The sequence below is a fragment of the Papio anubis genome, chromosome 17, assembly GCF_008728515.1.
Source record: "Papio anubis isolate 15944 chromosome 17, Panubis1.0, whole genome shotgun sequence".
NCBI classification, from domain to species: domain Eukaryota; kingdom Metazoa; phylum Chordata; class Mammalia; order Primates; family Cercopithecidae; genus Papio; species Papio anubis.
In genome coordinates, this window is record NC_044992.1 from 56,419,037 (window position 1) to 56,434,707 (window position 15,671).

The following is a 15,671-nucleotide window of genomic DNA, read 5'->3' on the forward strand; positions in this document are numbered from 1 at the left end:
AACAAGCCAGCTTATGTCAGCTTTGAAGAGCAAGAGAAATGAAACTTATAAAATGCATATTGGGATTCCGAAAGGTTATCTGCAGGAGCAATCCAACGGGTGGGTTTTAATCTCAAATCCTAAATAAGCTTATGATTGAAGCCAGCTCCTCTTGCCCAGTGCCGCTTTCAACTGTTAGAATAAGCTGGGGAGGCACTTAATGCGTTTGTCGCAATAATCTTCTTACGGAAAAGCCCTTAGAACCAATATTCCAGGCAAATCCAGCAGACAAAGGTTACCTGGTTGTTTCAAAGCCCACCCACATTTCCCATTCTCCCAGCTTCCACACAGAAAGTTTAGATTCTTCTCTCAATAGTCCCATTTATGCTCACAGTGACCTGGCATATGGCTTTTGTTCACCAAAGAAAAGCCTTTCCTTTCAAGGACTTAAGTCTTCTGCAACTCCCGTAAGAGTTAATTCTTTAAATTTAACAAAGTTCTCCTAATACAAGTATTCCCCCACTTATCTGCAGTTTCAGTCACCCATAGCCAACCAAGTTCTGAAAATATCAAATGGAAAATTGCAGAAATCAACAATTCATAAGTTTTAAACTGCATGCCATCCTGGGTGCAGGAATAGCTGTGATGAAATTTCTCACTGTCCAATCCCATCCTGCCCAGGATGCGAATCCTCCCTTTGTCCAGCAGATCCACACTGTAGGTGCTACCTACTCGTTAGTCACCTTTAGCTGTCTCAGTTATCAGATCCACTGTCACGATATTACAGCTCTTGTGTTCAAGTAACCCTTATTTTACTTAATAGCCCCAAAGCACAAGATTAATGATGCTGGCAATTTGGGTATGCCAAAGTGAAGCTATAAAGTGCTTCCTTTAAGTGAAAAGGTCAAACTTCAAAACTTAGGAAAGGAAAAAAATCTTGTACTGAGGTTGCTAAGATGTATGTTAAGGACGAATCTTCTATCTCCAAAATTGTGAACAATATGTGGTTGTTATAACTGTTCTTTCCTTTTTTTTTTTTTTTGAGATGGAGTCCCGCTCTGTCGCCCAGGCTGGAGTGCAATGGCGCAATCTTGGCTCACTGCAACCTCCGCCTCCCAGGTTCAAGTGATTCTCCTGCCTCAGCCTCCTGAGTAGCTGGAACTACAGGTGCACGCCGCCCTGCCTGGCTAATTTTTTGTATGCTGGTAGAGATGGGGTTTCACCGTGTTGCCCATGCTGGTCTGGAACTCCTGAGCTCAGGCAATCCACCCACCTTGACCTCCCAAAGTACTGGGATTACAGGTGTGAGCCACCACACCCGGCCCAACTGTTCTATTTTATTAGTTATTATTGTTAATCTCTTACTGGGTCTAATTTATAAATTAAACTTTATTATAGGTATATACGCACAGGAAAAAAACATGGTGTATATAGGGTTCAGTACTATCAATGGTTTCAGGCATCCACTGGGGAGCAACATAAGTCAGCGTCCTAGGCCCAGCTACCAGTCCTTGACCTTGCTGTGTAATCTTGGACAAGTTATTTAACCTTTCTGAGCCTCAGTTTTCTCATCTTAAAATAAGATTCATAATAGTACCTACTATTCATAGAGTGGTGTAAGGTTTCAAGGTAAGAACAGTGCCTAGCACACAATTCCCCGTAAATGATAGTTACTCATATTGTTATCACCTGCCTATTGTTTTAGTTTTTCAAAGCACTATCACAAACACCTGAGACTTCAAAAGTCCTGAATACAATCATCTTCTTTCAATCATTTAATTTCTCAGAGTCTTAGATTCATAAACTCATATAATCTATGAGACTGCTGGCAGTGGGGGATGGCACTAAGAAATCAACTCTTCTTTTTTGAAGAGAGACTTTTTTTTTTTTTTTTGAGACAGAGTCTCGCTCTGTCACCCAGGCTGGAGTGCAGTGGTGCGATCTCGGCTCACTGCAACTCCACCTCCTGGGTTCAAGCGATTCTCCTGCTTCAGCTTCCCAAGTAGCTGGGACTACAGGCATATGCCACCACACCCAGCTAATTTTTGTATTTTTAATAGAGACAGGTTTTTACCATGTTGGCCAGGCTGGTCTTGAACTCCTGACCTCAGGTGATCCGCCTGCCTCGGCCTCCCAAAGTGCTGGGATTACAAGCGTGAGCCACTGCGTCCTGTCCTGGAAGAGAGACTTTTAAAAGTCCAAATTAGTGAAGTGACGTGCAGTTGGTAACCTGCCTCACTACGCACTGCAATTTTGGGTAATCCACGCAAACACTGGGAAATATGTCTCTGATGATGAAGTGGGGATGACAGGTGAAACTGTCAGGACTGTAGCCTCCCAACTCCAAGTCCAGTGTTCTCTCCACCCCACCAATGCCAGTCAAGGGCTTCTGAACTTTTATGACCTCCTAGCATCCCTCTCATTAATGGTGCTTCATGGACATTTCACACAGTGTAATTAAGCATTATAAGGAGTTTGGAAAGGAGCAACACAAAATCTTGTATAACCTATGAGTTGCTTTAAAACTCACATGTAAGAATATTCACAACAGCATGGACTTCCAGTCTTCTTATAACAATATTTACTTTAAACTTGGGATTTAAAGTTGACAAAGACCTTAATGAATAGGAAGACAAAGGGAGCTGTCTGTCCATGGCTCGTTAGCTCCTAAAGTTAATGCTTCTCACAGGGACAAGAGTCAGCCAAAGGATAGTGCTCTAGGCAAATTGGAAAATGTTCCCCCATCCACAAATCATGGATTATTCTGGGCACTGAGTGGCAAATCTTACCAGACGCTTCCCAGCTTTTCCCAGTGAACCTTCATCCTGTCAGTGGACAGCATGACCTGTTATTGGGTGCTCACTAGAACCAGGGACATGAGTGATCTCATTTAATTCTTACAACTACCTATACATAATATACTCCCCTAGTTCATCTGAGAACATTGACCATGAGACACACTGTTATTTTATGTGCCAAAAAAGGAAGCCACTGCCGACTACAAGTCTAAGACCCCATACGTTACAAGATGCTTTTTTTTCCCCAGGAATGTTAAGATTACATAAATTACACTGTCTTGGCATTGTTGAAATGGGAATATTTTCCCACTTTACAGACAAAGAAACTGAGGTACACAGAAAGAGAAAGTAATTTACCCTTAAGGTCACAGAGCTGGTAAGCAGAGCACAAGGATACAGACCCAGTCAGTCCAGTCACCTTTCCATGGCAGTAAAAGATTTCCCAACAGCCTCCTGAATTACTCAACACTGCAGTGGGCAGAGAGACAGACACTGGCATCTAACTCTGGCTCCAGCAGGAGCACAGGAGCTCATTAGTGCAGCAATTCTCTGACTCTCTCTGAACCTGACCACTCTGAACATGTCCACTGAAGAGGGCACTGCAAGAGACATCTCTAATAAAATGTAATTTCTCTCCAGGGAAAAACAACGTGGTACAATGGAAAAAGCATGTTTTGTTTGCTTGGACACAGGGTCTCACTCTGTCATCTAGGGTGGTCTCAAACTCCTGGCCTCAAGTAATCCTCTTGCCTTGGCCTCCCGAAGTACTGGGATTACAAGATGTGAGCCACTGTGCCTGGCCCAAAAAAGCATGTTTTTTGAATCAATGTCCTAGACTGACATTCTTGCTCCACCACCTAACCAGCTTGTCACCTTAGGCAAGTTACTGATTTGCTCTGAGCCTCGGTTTCCTCTTCTGTAAAATGAGGCTATCACACCTCCCTTAGAGGGCTGCTCTAGGACTGGAGAGGATATATACACAAGGGGCAGAAAACAGTACCCGGCTGAGTAGGAACTCAACAATGCTCTCTTTTCTATACTAGTCTTCTGCCTTGGGACAGAATCAAAGAATAATCATTCCCTGTGACCTCAGTGATTCCCAAGGAGACCTTCAGGAGATAAGGATCAGACAGAAGAAAGCAGACCCTGAGGGATATTCAGGCAAAGAAAATGAACTCGAAACACCTAGAGGACAAGAGACAGTGTGTGTTTAACGAACTTCCTAACTCTGAATGAATGAATTGATAAATGGAAAAAAAGAAAGAACAGGAATTTTCCATCAAAAGATACCAGTCAACAGACGTGAGGATTAATATAATTTTATATTGAACCTGACACAGAAAACTGGTCTTTGAAGATTCAGTTTGATACTGAAAGTAATCTACAGTGAGGAGAATTTCCCCATTGCTCTGTTCTCATATTAAGTAATAAACTGTGCAGTTCTCCCCTCTCTTTCCTCAAGGGATTCAGAAAACCTTCCAGAAAACAGGAGCTTTTGACTTGAAGGAAAGGCAACTAATATGGCATACAGAAACAAACTCTTCCTCCTTTAAAAAAAAACAAAAAACAAAAACACCCTCCATCATATCTATAATGCTAGCAGTTTCTGGCATACAGCAAAATTATTAATAAATAATTTCTCTTCTGACTCCAGGCAACTGCTTTTTGTCCAAAACATGCTACATATTTATTCTATCTAAAAGTCTAATCTTTCCTGCTTCTTCTCCAGAAGCACTCTAACATAATCTCAGTAATGAACATTATGTTTGGTATATGCTGTGTCTAATCTTCTCACACAATGACATAACTCGCTCTTCAAACCTCCAACACTCAGCCCAAACCAAACTCCTGAATTTTTCCTCCCTCCTCGTCTATCCCAGCCCCTGGGTTGCTTGTCAGTAGACTCAATTACCACCATCTTCTGATGTGAATCAATTTGTTAATCTCCTTCCTCTCAGGCACAGTGCCTTTTACTGGAGATAAACACGCAAGCAAGTTCAGTTCACCCAGAGCCCTCCACATCCTCTCCCTCCAAGCCTTCACACTCCCAAAGGGGCCCAGAAAAAAAAGGAAGAAATGTTATGGCAAAATCCCACTCTATCCACATCACCTCAGGAGGCTTGTTTTCCATAACTTTAGACCAACTACCATGTTTGGGGAGTCTCTGAAAGAATACTGTTTATGGTCTGGGTAAAAGCTAACAGAAATGGCAGTTTCATTCTTCCAATATGAGACAAGCGTCTCTGTGTGACCCAGCTCTAAAACTCACAAACCTAGACTCCTCAAACTCCCCATACTCCAGAGTTCAAGGATAACCTGCCCTCCATTTTTCCTTATTGTTTTCCATATAAAAGTCACTCGTTGTTTCCTCTCCAGCTTATACCTGGCTCCTGAAATGACTCCTCTGAATCCTCTGAGAATCCTCAAAACATGTAAAAGACTCATTCCTTTTAATGCATGTGCAGAGTGGTGATGGTGTGAAGACGCTGGCACTTCAAACGTAAATACGGCACGAGCCCTGCCCTCAAGGAGCCCACAATTTTCCCTCAGCTCTAAAAAAGGCTGTGCTCCCTGGGCAGTGTCTGTAAAACACAGTGACAAAGTACTTCATAGCTCTGGAGACAGAGCGAGGGTGGAAACAGACTTTGCCCTTACATTTGATGCCCAGTAACCATAACAACCGATGGTTTAAGTAACTATCAACCCACTGTGGGGCTAAGTTTTCCAAAAATCGTTTTCAAAAGGGGAAGACTCCCCTGCACCAACTCCCATGGCAGCCGTGCGCTCTGGGCAGCGTGTGGTGCAATGTGGCTAGCCGTTCCCCGCCTTCCCCGGTCCCACCGTATGGTTTCCGTGCTCAGCAGCCAGCGGCTACGGCGTCCACCGCCACACCGCCTCCCTGCAGGGCACCTGGCGCTAGGCCTCAGCCCAATGTCACTTGTTAACCTTCCGATCCCCCGGATTTCGGCACGCCGACGCCTCCCTGCTAAAGCACTCAAACCACCCCACCGCCACCCGCGTTCTCCAGGAGTTGGAGAAAAACAACCGGGGTGCAGACAACCTTTGACAGATTCGAGTAAAAGTAACTGCGGTTCTCGACTTCCAAGCATTTCGCGTCGCAGGTGAGGGGGGCGGCAGGAATCCGGGGCCCCATTCATAAAATTGCAAGCCGTTTTCCTCTAGTTTGCGCGTGACAGTGCCTCCCTGCCCGGCGCCGGGGACCGCAAGCTGAGGGAACCGGGCCGGCAGCTCCTCCGGCCGGAGTCGAGCCCGAGCCATCCGGCGGGGCCCCGAAGGAAGGGATCGCCCAGGAGCGTCGCGGGTGGGCGTCCCCGTCAATACCCGGACCGTGACAGCGGGGTGGGGGGCCGAGCCCCGCCACGCCAAGGGCCACCGGACCCGGCCGGTACTCTGAAGCCCGCGGTGTCGATCCGCGCCCAGCCCGGGCCTTCTCCACGGGGCGCTCCCTCCACCGCCCCCGCCTGGCCCCGAGACTGCTCACCCCAGATCCGCTGGCTGCCTCATTGTACTGCGCCGGCGCCCGTGCTCCCGGCCGCCGCGACTCCGGCTTCGGCTGGGGCACCGGCCGCGGTCCTGCCGCCCTGCAGCCCGCCCGCCCCCGGGCGCACGCCGCCCCGCCCCGCTGGCGGACCCGCCCCGCGCTCGCGGCCGCCGCCGCCAACCAGAGGGCGCGGGGGCGGAGCAAACGGCACGCCAGGCCCAACCAATCCAGTTCTACCGCGCTCTGAGGTGAGGCCGCGGAAATGGGCGAGCGATTTGTCAGGTCTGTTAAAGGGGCCACCGCCCTTGGAGCTAGGGAGAGGAGGTGGGGAGGGTTACCTGGAAGAGCCCCAGGTGAGAGGGACAAGAGCTTCACTCTCCCCACACGGGGCTGCACGGCTCTCCCCAGCTCTTTACACTTCTTAATTTCCTCTTCGTGCAGTCCAGCAGCAACAAGTGCCCTTGAGACTAGGGCTGAGGGGGTGAGGTGGGGTGACTGAGGCTCGGAGAACCAGGGGTATCCCCCTGGGCAGATTCACTCGATTTGCATTTTAGAGGGCCATCAGACACATCTATCCCCGTCCAACTGCAGAAGTTGATTTAAAAAGGCAAATTCCCAGTTTTCAACATTATGTACTTCCCCCACCTAACTACCGCACTACCACATCCTATCCTGAACTAACTCTGTTACTAGTTTTTTTGTTTGTTCGTTGTCTCGCCACTGCAACCTCCGCCTCCCGGGTTATAAGCGATTCTCCTGCCTCAGCCTGCCGAGTAGCTGGGACTACAGGCGCACGCCACCACGCCTGCCTACTTTTTGTATTTTTAGTAGAGACGGGCTTTCACCATGTTGGCCAGGACGGTCTCGATCTCTTGACCTCGTGATACACCGCCCCGGCCTCCCAAAGTACTGGGATTACAGGCGTGAGCCACCGCGCCCGGCCACGAGTTCTTAGAGCTTAGAACTTACCTGGTATTAACTACTCATTTTTACAGAGGCAACAGCTGAGGCTCAGAGAGGTAAATTCTCACTTAGAATGAGCTTCCTGGGATGGCAATGCCCATTGTGCATTTATCTTCTGTGAACCTGGGTTGGCTGGCAGAAGCACTGGCATATAGGGAGAGTTCCCTCTGCATATCCACATTTCCTGTCGGTGTGTCTCCTGCCTTAGTGGGTCCCAAACTTCAACGTCAGATCATCCTGGAGGGTTTAAACATGAAGATCTCTAAGTCCCACCCCACAGCCTGTAATTCACTAAGTCTGGGATGGCCTGCAACACCCCTCCCTCCAGGTGATTCTAATGCAGGTGGTACAAGGACCACACTCAGGTGCATATTTTGAGTCTATCATAGTCATGAAATTCAAATTCAACTGGCAAAATGAAAGCCAAACTCCTTTCATCCTCAGAATTAGTAATATGGTTGGGAGACTTGCTAGTAAGGGTGGAGGTGACCTACTAAGACACTCAGAACAGAATAAGTCATGCCAAGAACTGAGTGTAGAAGGGCACTGGCCCCAGATAAACAACAGCTGAAAGCTGGAAATCCTCAAGCAGGAAAAAGATTTGATGCCTCAAGCAAGGGGAAGCCAGGCTAGTTCTCTGACCCGTGAGACAGTGCATAAATATCTTAATGGCAGACACACTCCTGCTCACCACCAGGCCCAGTCATAATCCCAGAAGAATGCCCTGCTACTCTGGTGCCTCATTCCAATGCCATCAAGCCCTGCTCACCATTCTGGCAACATTCCTCTCCCTACTATCCCAGACACCTGTCTGACCCAGAAGTCACTGCCCTCAGACTTGGAGGTCAGATCTTGCAGGTCTAGACACCCGCCTGACCCAGAAGTCATTGTCCTCAGACTTGGAGGTCAGCCCCCGCCCACTAGATCTTGCAGGTCAGCCGTCTGCCACACAGATCTCGGGCTCTTGGAATGGCCTCCACACAATAACTCTGTTTGTGCTGTGATTACTGATGGGTGTTGTGTTGCCAGGGGCGACTCTGCACAAGGATTGATCAGCCTTATCAGAGTGCAGTCTCTGGGCTGCAGGCATTACTGCCTGGGATCACCACTTGTTTCTATTGCTGTTCCCAAAGGAAGAGGAATTCATGTCCCAACAGGAGAGGTTTCCAGTTGTGGTTATCTGGAAATGTGCAACAAAGGCAATTATCAATGGAGACACAGCCTGAAACTCTCCTTGGCCACATCTTCAGCCCCCTAACTCAGGGAGAGAGAGAGAAAGGGTAGGAGCCCTGGAGCTGCCCCCTGCAAAGGTCCTTGGAAGCTGGCAATGTGCCTCTCAGAGTGCCCACCAACCTCCTTTCCCTACCAAGCTCCACATAAGTGTTAAATTAATTAATACATTCCAACCAGATCTCAAGCTAGAAGCCAGTAAGATCCAGCATGAACACTTAGAAGGATCCCTTCTTTTTGAAATGTGAGGAATTTGGATGCATTGAAAAATAAGTGAACATGTTATCACACAATAACATTTCCTACCTTTTTTTTTTTTTTTTTTAAGATGGAGTCAGCCTCTGTCATGTCGCCCAGGCCGGAGTGCAGTGGCGTGATCTTGGCTCACTTGTAACCTCCGCCTCCTGAGTTCAAGTAATTCTCCTGCCTCAGCCTCCCCGAGTAGCTGGGACTACAGGCACGTGCTACCACACCCAGCTAATTTTGTTTTTGTATTTTCAGTAGAGACAAGGTTTCACCATGTTGGCCTGGCTGGTCTCGAACTCTTGACCTCAGGTGATCTGCCCGCCTCGGCCTCCCAAAGTGCTGGGATTACAGGCATGAGCCGCTGCGTCCGGCCTGTTTTCTAACTTAAGAGGTTACTATGTGCCAGGTACTATGCCAAGTCCCTTGCACATAGTAATTCACTGAAACCTTACAGTAACTCTTTAGGGTAGATATGACCATTATTTTCCCCATTTTATAGATGCAGAAACTGAAGTTCACAGATTAGTGATGTGTCCAAGATAGCAGGGCTAGTTGAAGAAATAGCCAGCATTCATGACCCTAACCACCAGGCTTCTCCAGTGCCTGCCAAGACACCCTGTCTTGCTACCAGAAACAGGATGGATAACTTCAAAAGGCAAAAGAAACAAATATCACTCATCTTCATCAAAAGGAAGTATAATATAGGAGCACTGACTAGGAGTTTAAGTCCCATTGCTCTAACTTACCATCTGTTTGACCTTGAACAGGTTGAATAATTAAATCTCTTTGAGTCTTAGATCACTCATCTATAAAATGGGAACAATAACATATTCTGCCCGCTTGGACTGACAGGAAAATAAAATCAAATGAAAAATATGTATGAATACATATGAACTTTGAACTTATAAATCACATTTTGTTTTGCTTTGTTTTGTTCTGTTTGAGATGGAGTTTCGCCATGTTGCCCAGACTGGTCTCAAACTCCTGGGCTCAAGTGATATTCCTGCCTCAACCTCCCAAAGTGCTGAGATTACAGGTGTGAGCCACTGTGCCTGGCCCAAATCATGCTTAAAAGAGTGATTTTAGAGCGTGGCGTCTGTGACTCAATGTAGTGACCTCTGAAAAAGGTTAGGGATTGTGATGCTAAATTCAGATATCAAGCAAGATTCCTTACTTTGTCCCCCAAATAACTACTCTATATGTATAGCATGTACAAAGTGATCTAAATTTTTTCACCTAGAGTAGGATCTTAAGTCACAGGAATGCGAGCCCAAGCTAATACTCTGCCCTCTTTCTCTACCCCCACCCCCTCAACCCTCATGCCAGGCTCTCTTGAAACCCAGGTTTCAACTATCAGGTTAAGCCCACATAGGTTCTGATATACTTGAAAGATTCCCAATTATTGCATTTCAGGAGAATCCCTATTTTTCTCACCAATCTCTAAACAAACCAAAAAATGCTCTAAGATTTTTGTTGTTGTTGTTTTGAAACAGGGTCTTTCTCTGTTGCCCAGGCTAGAGTGCAGTGGCACACTCATGGCTCACTGCAGCCTTGACCTCCTGGGTTCCAGTGATCTTCCCACCTCAACCTCCTGAGTAGCTGGGACTACAGGCATGTGCCACTATACCCGGCTAATTTTTTTCTACTTTTTCTAGAGATGAGGTCTTGCTGTCTTGTTCCAAGCTGGTCATGAACCCCTGGGCTCAAATGATCCTCCTGCCTCAGTATCCCAAAGTGCTGGGATTAGGCATGAGCCACTATGCCCAGCCTAAGATTTTTAATTCTGTTTTTGACATTGCACTCTTAGAGATAGAAATGGTTAAGAAGTACAGAAAACCAAAACGTTGATCCATATGTACATCTAGCAAAGATTAGGGATCATTATGCCACAAGCCACACCATTAATGAGCAATCACTGTGCACTCAGTACCAAGTGGTGGGCTCAGTACTGGGGATAGAGATCAAGGCACTTGTAGATGCTAGATCTAGTAGAGAAACTGACATGTTGATAGACCATTATAGGCTTCCTTAGAGGGAAGCCCAGGAGCCGTGGGGACACAGAATAGGCACTTAGAACCCCTGGGGAACCCAATAATGTTTTTAGGGGTGGCCAGATGAAGGTCATTATGAAGAGAAGCCAGAAAGTTTACAAAAACCCAAGTAAGAGTCACCAAACCCAAGGGAGAAGACATTGAAAGAGAGAGCAACAGATGCTACAGCAACAGCAACAGATGCCACAGAAGGGTCAAATTAGAAGAGGCCTGAAAGTATGCTTTGGGATTTCAAAATTAGAAGAGTAGGGTCATTGACACATGCAGCATAGATGTGGCTGGAAATGTAGAGGCTCCCTAGAGCTGGGCTGAGGAGAAGAGTTAAGGAAAAAGAAGAATTGGCCAGGTGCAGTGGCTCATGCCTTTAATCCCAACACTTTGGGAGGCCAAGGCGGGTGGATTACTTGAGGTCAGGAGTTCGAGACCAGCATGGCCAACATGGTGAAACCCTGTCTCTACTAAAAATACAAACATTAGCCAGATGTGGTGGTGCACGCCTGTAATCCCAGCTACTCGGGAGGCTGAAGCAGGAGAATCCCTTGAAACTGGGAGGTGGAGATTGCAGTGAGCTGAGATCACACCACTGCACTCCAGCCTGGGCAACAGAGTGAGACTCCATCTCAAAAAAAAAGAAAAAAAAAAAGAAGAATGAAGAGACTGTGCAGTGGAAGACTGTCATGATAGGGTTCAAGGAGGACCAAGGGGACAAGAGAATGGCCCTGGGTCGAGGTAGGAAGCAAAGTCATCTCTCAGAATGGGTGGGGAGGGGATGACGAAGGGCTTTGAGGGGTACCGTGAGGGTCTGGAAAAGCCACCAAGAGGAATGAAAGTGGGAGGTGCCCGATGGAGAGGGAGGATTCTGGGAAACCCATGCATTTGTGGTGGCACCAGGTCTGCAGAGTTGGGTGGATGACTCTCTGGGGCTTAGCCACAGAAGCCAGGTATGGAGAATCCCAGGGTTAGGGATGGACAGACAGGACAGTGTTGAGGACACTGACAACAGGGTGGTTGAAAAGATAGGTCATGGGTTCCATGCTGGATAGGAAATCCAAAGGAGAGGGGATAGATGGGAGGAAATATGTGGTGGCAGGAAAGGTGAGAGGAAACCGACTTTGTTCGTTGGTGAACCATTCCAAGTGATGATAGGGTCAGGTGTGGCCACAGAATTGGAGTTTCTAAAGATGCTCAACTCCTGGGTTTTCTCTTCCCCTGGTTCCTTTATGGGAAATAATCAATCTGAGGACTGGGCAAGGCTCCAGCACTTTCTTTCCACTCTGAACCAGCACTGGGAAGGCTCTGCAAGATCGGGGGCAGGGGGAGAGGCTCATTCATGACTGGTTTTCCTTCTGAAATGAAAACTTGTTTATAATCAGGACTCCCACCACCTTTGAGATACAAGCATTTGTGGAAAGGGCTCCTTGAGGGACGTCATCAGGGGCTTTAGAGATACCTCAAGTGGTAGATGCACTCACAAGAATAATTCCCTGCCATAATGGGGCAGCAGACAGTGGTGATGCTCATTATTTACTTTGCTAGTTAGCATGTGAGGCCTGAGGTTATTAAATATAAATGGCGCAAAGCTCTGTCATTCCAAGGCCCGCTGGGGAATGGCAGCTTCTAACTGATGTGGAGCAGTGCCAGGGTGGAATTTCTAAAGAGAAAGACTGACATTTTCCTCCTTTTCTGCCCTGATTCCGCGCGTTATCTCTCAGGGCCTTCCCAACACTCTCCACAGAGAAGGAATATGCCTTTCAGCACATACTCCCTTGCTCTCTTGATGACCTTGACATTGCCCACCATCTTTGTTGCCTTCCAACCACAAGGTCCCCTGCTCGTGACTACTGTCCTCCTGCCTCCATTCCAGCATGGGAAATCCAATCTTGAGCTTGCCTGGAATCACCCCCGAACACGATTCTAACTCCAGGGACAGAGGGTCAGCAGCACAGCCAATGGATGACAGCCCCAGCCCTGCAGCTGGGACACCTCTCAGCCCCACCAGAACACACCACACCTAAAATAGCAGAAGTGGAAGGGCTCAACTGGCCATTTAACGACATATACATCCACCCAAACACAGAGGAAGGTTGGGTGTTTTTTGGTTCATAACCTTGAAAAGGTGATTTATATACCCAGATATAGAGTACCTAGGAATAAGCGGGAGATGCCGGCTCCTTCCTGGGTTGTTCAACAGAATTGTGAGTGGAAATGGTGGAATTGCTAGCTTTCATCATTTCCATATGGTTACTTAGCACCCATGTTCTGATTTAGAAAACGAAGATATTTGGGTGAGAGTTTAGGCAAGGAAAATGTTTGGATCTGTGAGAGTTGCCCAGAAAGCAGAGCTTGAGACAAAAGCTTACATGTGAATACACTATTGGGGGGTGTGAGCCCAGGGAGCATAACTGAGGCTCCAGGAACTGACATAGGGAGGGAGGCAGAAGCACTTGAGTGTGTGTCACTGGGGTGGCCACATTCCTGGCTGCTTGATTTGGAGGGACTGTCTGAGGACTGTAAGAAGTGTCTCAGGACCCGCCCCTGGAGTAAAGGGGAGGGCATTTACCCACTGGCCCCTTCTCCAAAGGTAAAAGGCTCTGCACACCTGCCAGAGCCGAGTTTCCAGAATGCAGTGGCTTGGCACTGAATGGGTTCCAGTGCTTTCTAAGCTGCAGTGTCAAAAGAGATGCCTTGGGCTGGGGCTGAGAGATGGCAGCTGCAGGCCTGAGGCAAGATACTGTCAGTTTACACCTGCCAGAGCTGCTGGGGACATTCACAGGTCTGACTGCCACAGCAGTGGCTGGAAGGATCTCAGAGGGTGTTTAAGAGGTGTGTGGTACAGACTATTTTCAAAAAGAGGGATAAATTTGGAGCCAAAAAAGATATCTTAAGTTAAGATGGAGGGATATAAGATATCAAATGTCTTTTAATGTTACAGTATTCTTTTAGGGAGGCAGCATTAGGCTAGTGGCTTTGAGGTCATTTCAACCTGGGCTCAGATTTCGACCTGGGTTCAGTGTCCACCTCTATTGTTTCCGAGTTGTGTGACCTTGGAGAAGTTATTGAACTTCCCTGAGCCCCTCGTCTAGAAATTGCCAATGTCCACATCGTACGTTTTTGTAAAGATTGTGTATGTAAATTGCTTAGTATAGCATCTTTACATAATAGTTGCCCAACTAATGGAAGCTGATGTATTTTACTATAGAGAAAATTACTGACCATGGAATGTAAGGCATGCAGGAAGACAATGGGGTGAGGTGCTAAAGCCTCAAAAATCAAATATAGAAGTGAAAGAAGATATCATATGGTTGCAGGAAACCAAAAAGACTTCTAAATGTTCCGAACAACCAAGCAGCTTCTATCTACAATGACTACGTATCCTGGTATTTCCAAGACAGCATCCATTTGAAATATTCTCTCTGGTTGTCCCAGTACATAAACTCATATTTGAGAGGCAGTCACCTTGATCTTGAACGAGAAAACAGCATTATAGGTCTATCCCACCCAGGAGGGAAAACATCAGCCTCTAGTTTTCTTTATTCCACCCACTCCTGGAGTGTCAGAAGCATAACCCTTCTTTTCTGAGATTCTTCCTCCAACACCTCGCCTGAAGAGGCAGTTTTGTTTGCAGAAGTAAGTTAATTAATAGCCACGGGCCTTTCAGAAGAACCAGAAACTTGCCTTGCAATGGATACCCCACAGCAGAGGAGGAACCAAAATCCACAGGTGGAGGACACCCCGCCTTTAACCTCCGTGCCGTCCCCGCAGCCCTCCCCTGCTGAGCCTGTGGGATCCACCACAGCAAGAAAATGGTTTGGCTTTTTCTGTTATGAACATGATAGAAGCTCATTTAGTATATTTTTAAAATAAAGAAACATAGAAGAAGTAAGAAAAGACTCTTTTTTTTTTTTTTTTTTTTGAGACAGAGTCTGGCTCTGTCACCCAGGCTGGAGTGCAGTGGCACGATCTCGGCTCACTGCAACTTCTGCCTCCCAGGCTCAAGCAATTCTCCCACCTCAGCCTCCCGAGTAGCTGGGATCACACAGACGCGCACCACCATGCACGACTAATTTTTGTATTTTTAGTAGAAAAGGGGTTTCACCATGTTGGCCAGGCTGGTCTCGAACTCCTGACCTCAAGTGATCCTCCCACCTCAGACTCCCAAAGTGTTGGGATTACAGGCGTAAGCCACTGTGCCCAGCTAAAAACTCATTTTCTTACAACCTAATAACAACTGTCAACATTTTATGTTTCCTCCTGTTCTTTTGTTTGTTTAATTTGTTTTTCGTAGCTGTTTTACGCTACACATATATGATTTTATATTCTATATTTAAAATGCAATGTGGTCACATAATAAGCAGCAATATAACATAAGACAGAAAATGGCTTGGCTTGAAGTCCAAGGGTCTGAGTATGAATCCCAGCTCTGACACTTACCGTAAGACTTTGGACATACGATTTACCTTTTCTTAGACTCAGGTTTCTCATCTATATAATGAAGATTATAGACACATCCATTCTCTGCTGCTAGTTTTCTGTGTGGTCCTCTAGACTGGGAGCTCTGTGGGCAATGAGCCCCTTCTGACTGGTCCTCTGCTACGTCCTGACAGTTGGGCTCTGATTGGTTAAAGATGGCCACTTAGTCGTGACTGTTCTCCCATCCACAGCTATAGATTTTTTCTCCATCCCTTGGAATCTTGGGCTGGCCTTGTGAGGTAGCCAACTTCCAGAATGGCCCCCACAATTCTCACTTCCTGGTCATTCCTGCTCTTTCATAATCTCTCCTTCCACCATGAGTCAGGAGTCATGATAGATAGAGCATGGTGGAAATGAGAATGAATGATTTCTCAGGCTAGCTTATAAAGGGCATTTGGGCTGCTGCCTTAGTTTCCTGGATTACTTGCTTGG

The 15,671-nt window shown here is 46.9% G+C and overlaps 1 protein-coding gene across 7 annotated transcripts in view; it reads right to left on the reverse strand.

Moving 5' to 3' along the window:
* Nucleotides 1-15,218, reverse strand: part of TEX2 (testis expressed 2) — a 125,261-nt gene extending 110,043 nt beyond the window's left edge. For 4 of the 7 annotated variants that reach the window (XR_004179482.1, XR_004179481.1, XM_031657688.1 and 1 more), the window contains exon 1: nt 6,280-6,436. The gene's annotated coding sequence lies outside the window, so the exon portion shown is untranslated. Of the gene's footprint in view, nt 1-5,838; nt 6,202-6,279; nt 6,437-6,617; nt 6,699-15,200 lie in introns of those variants that run through there. The other 3 variants (XM_031657687.1, XM_031657685.1, XM_031657686.1) reach the window with 3 other exon arrangements.
* Between the last annotated feature and the right edge of the window lie 453 nt (nt 15,219-15,671).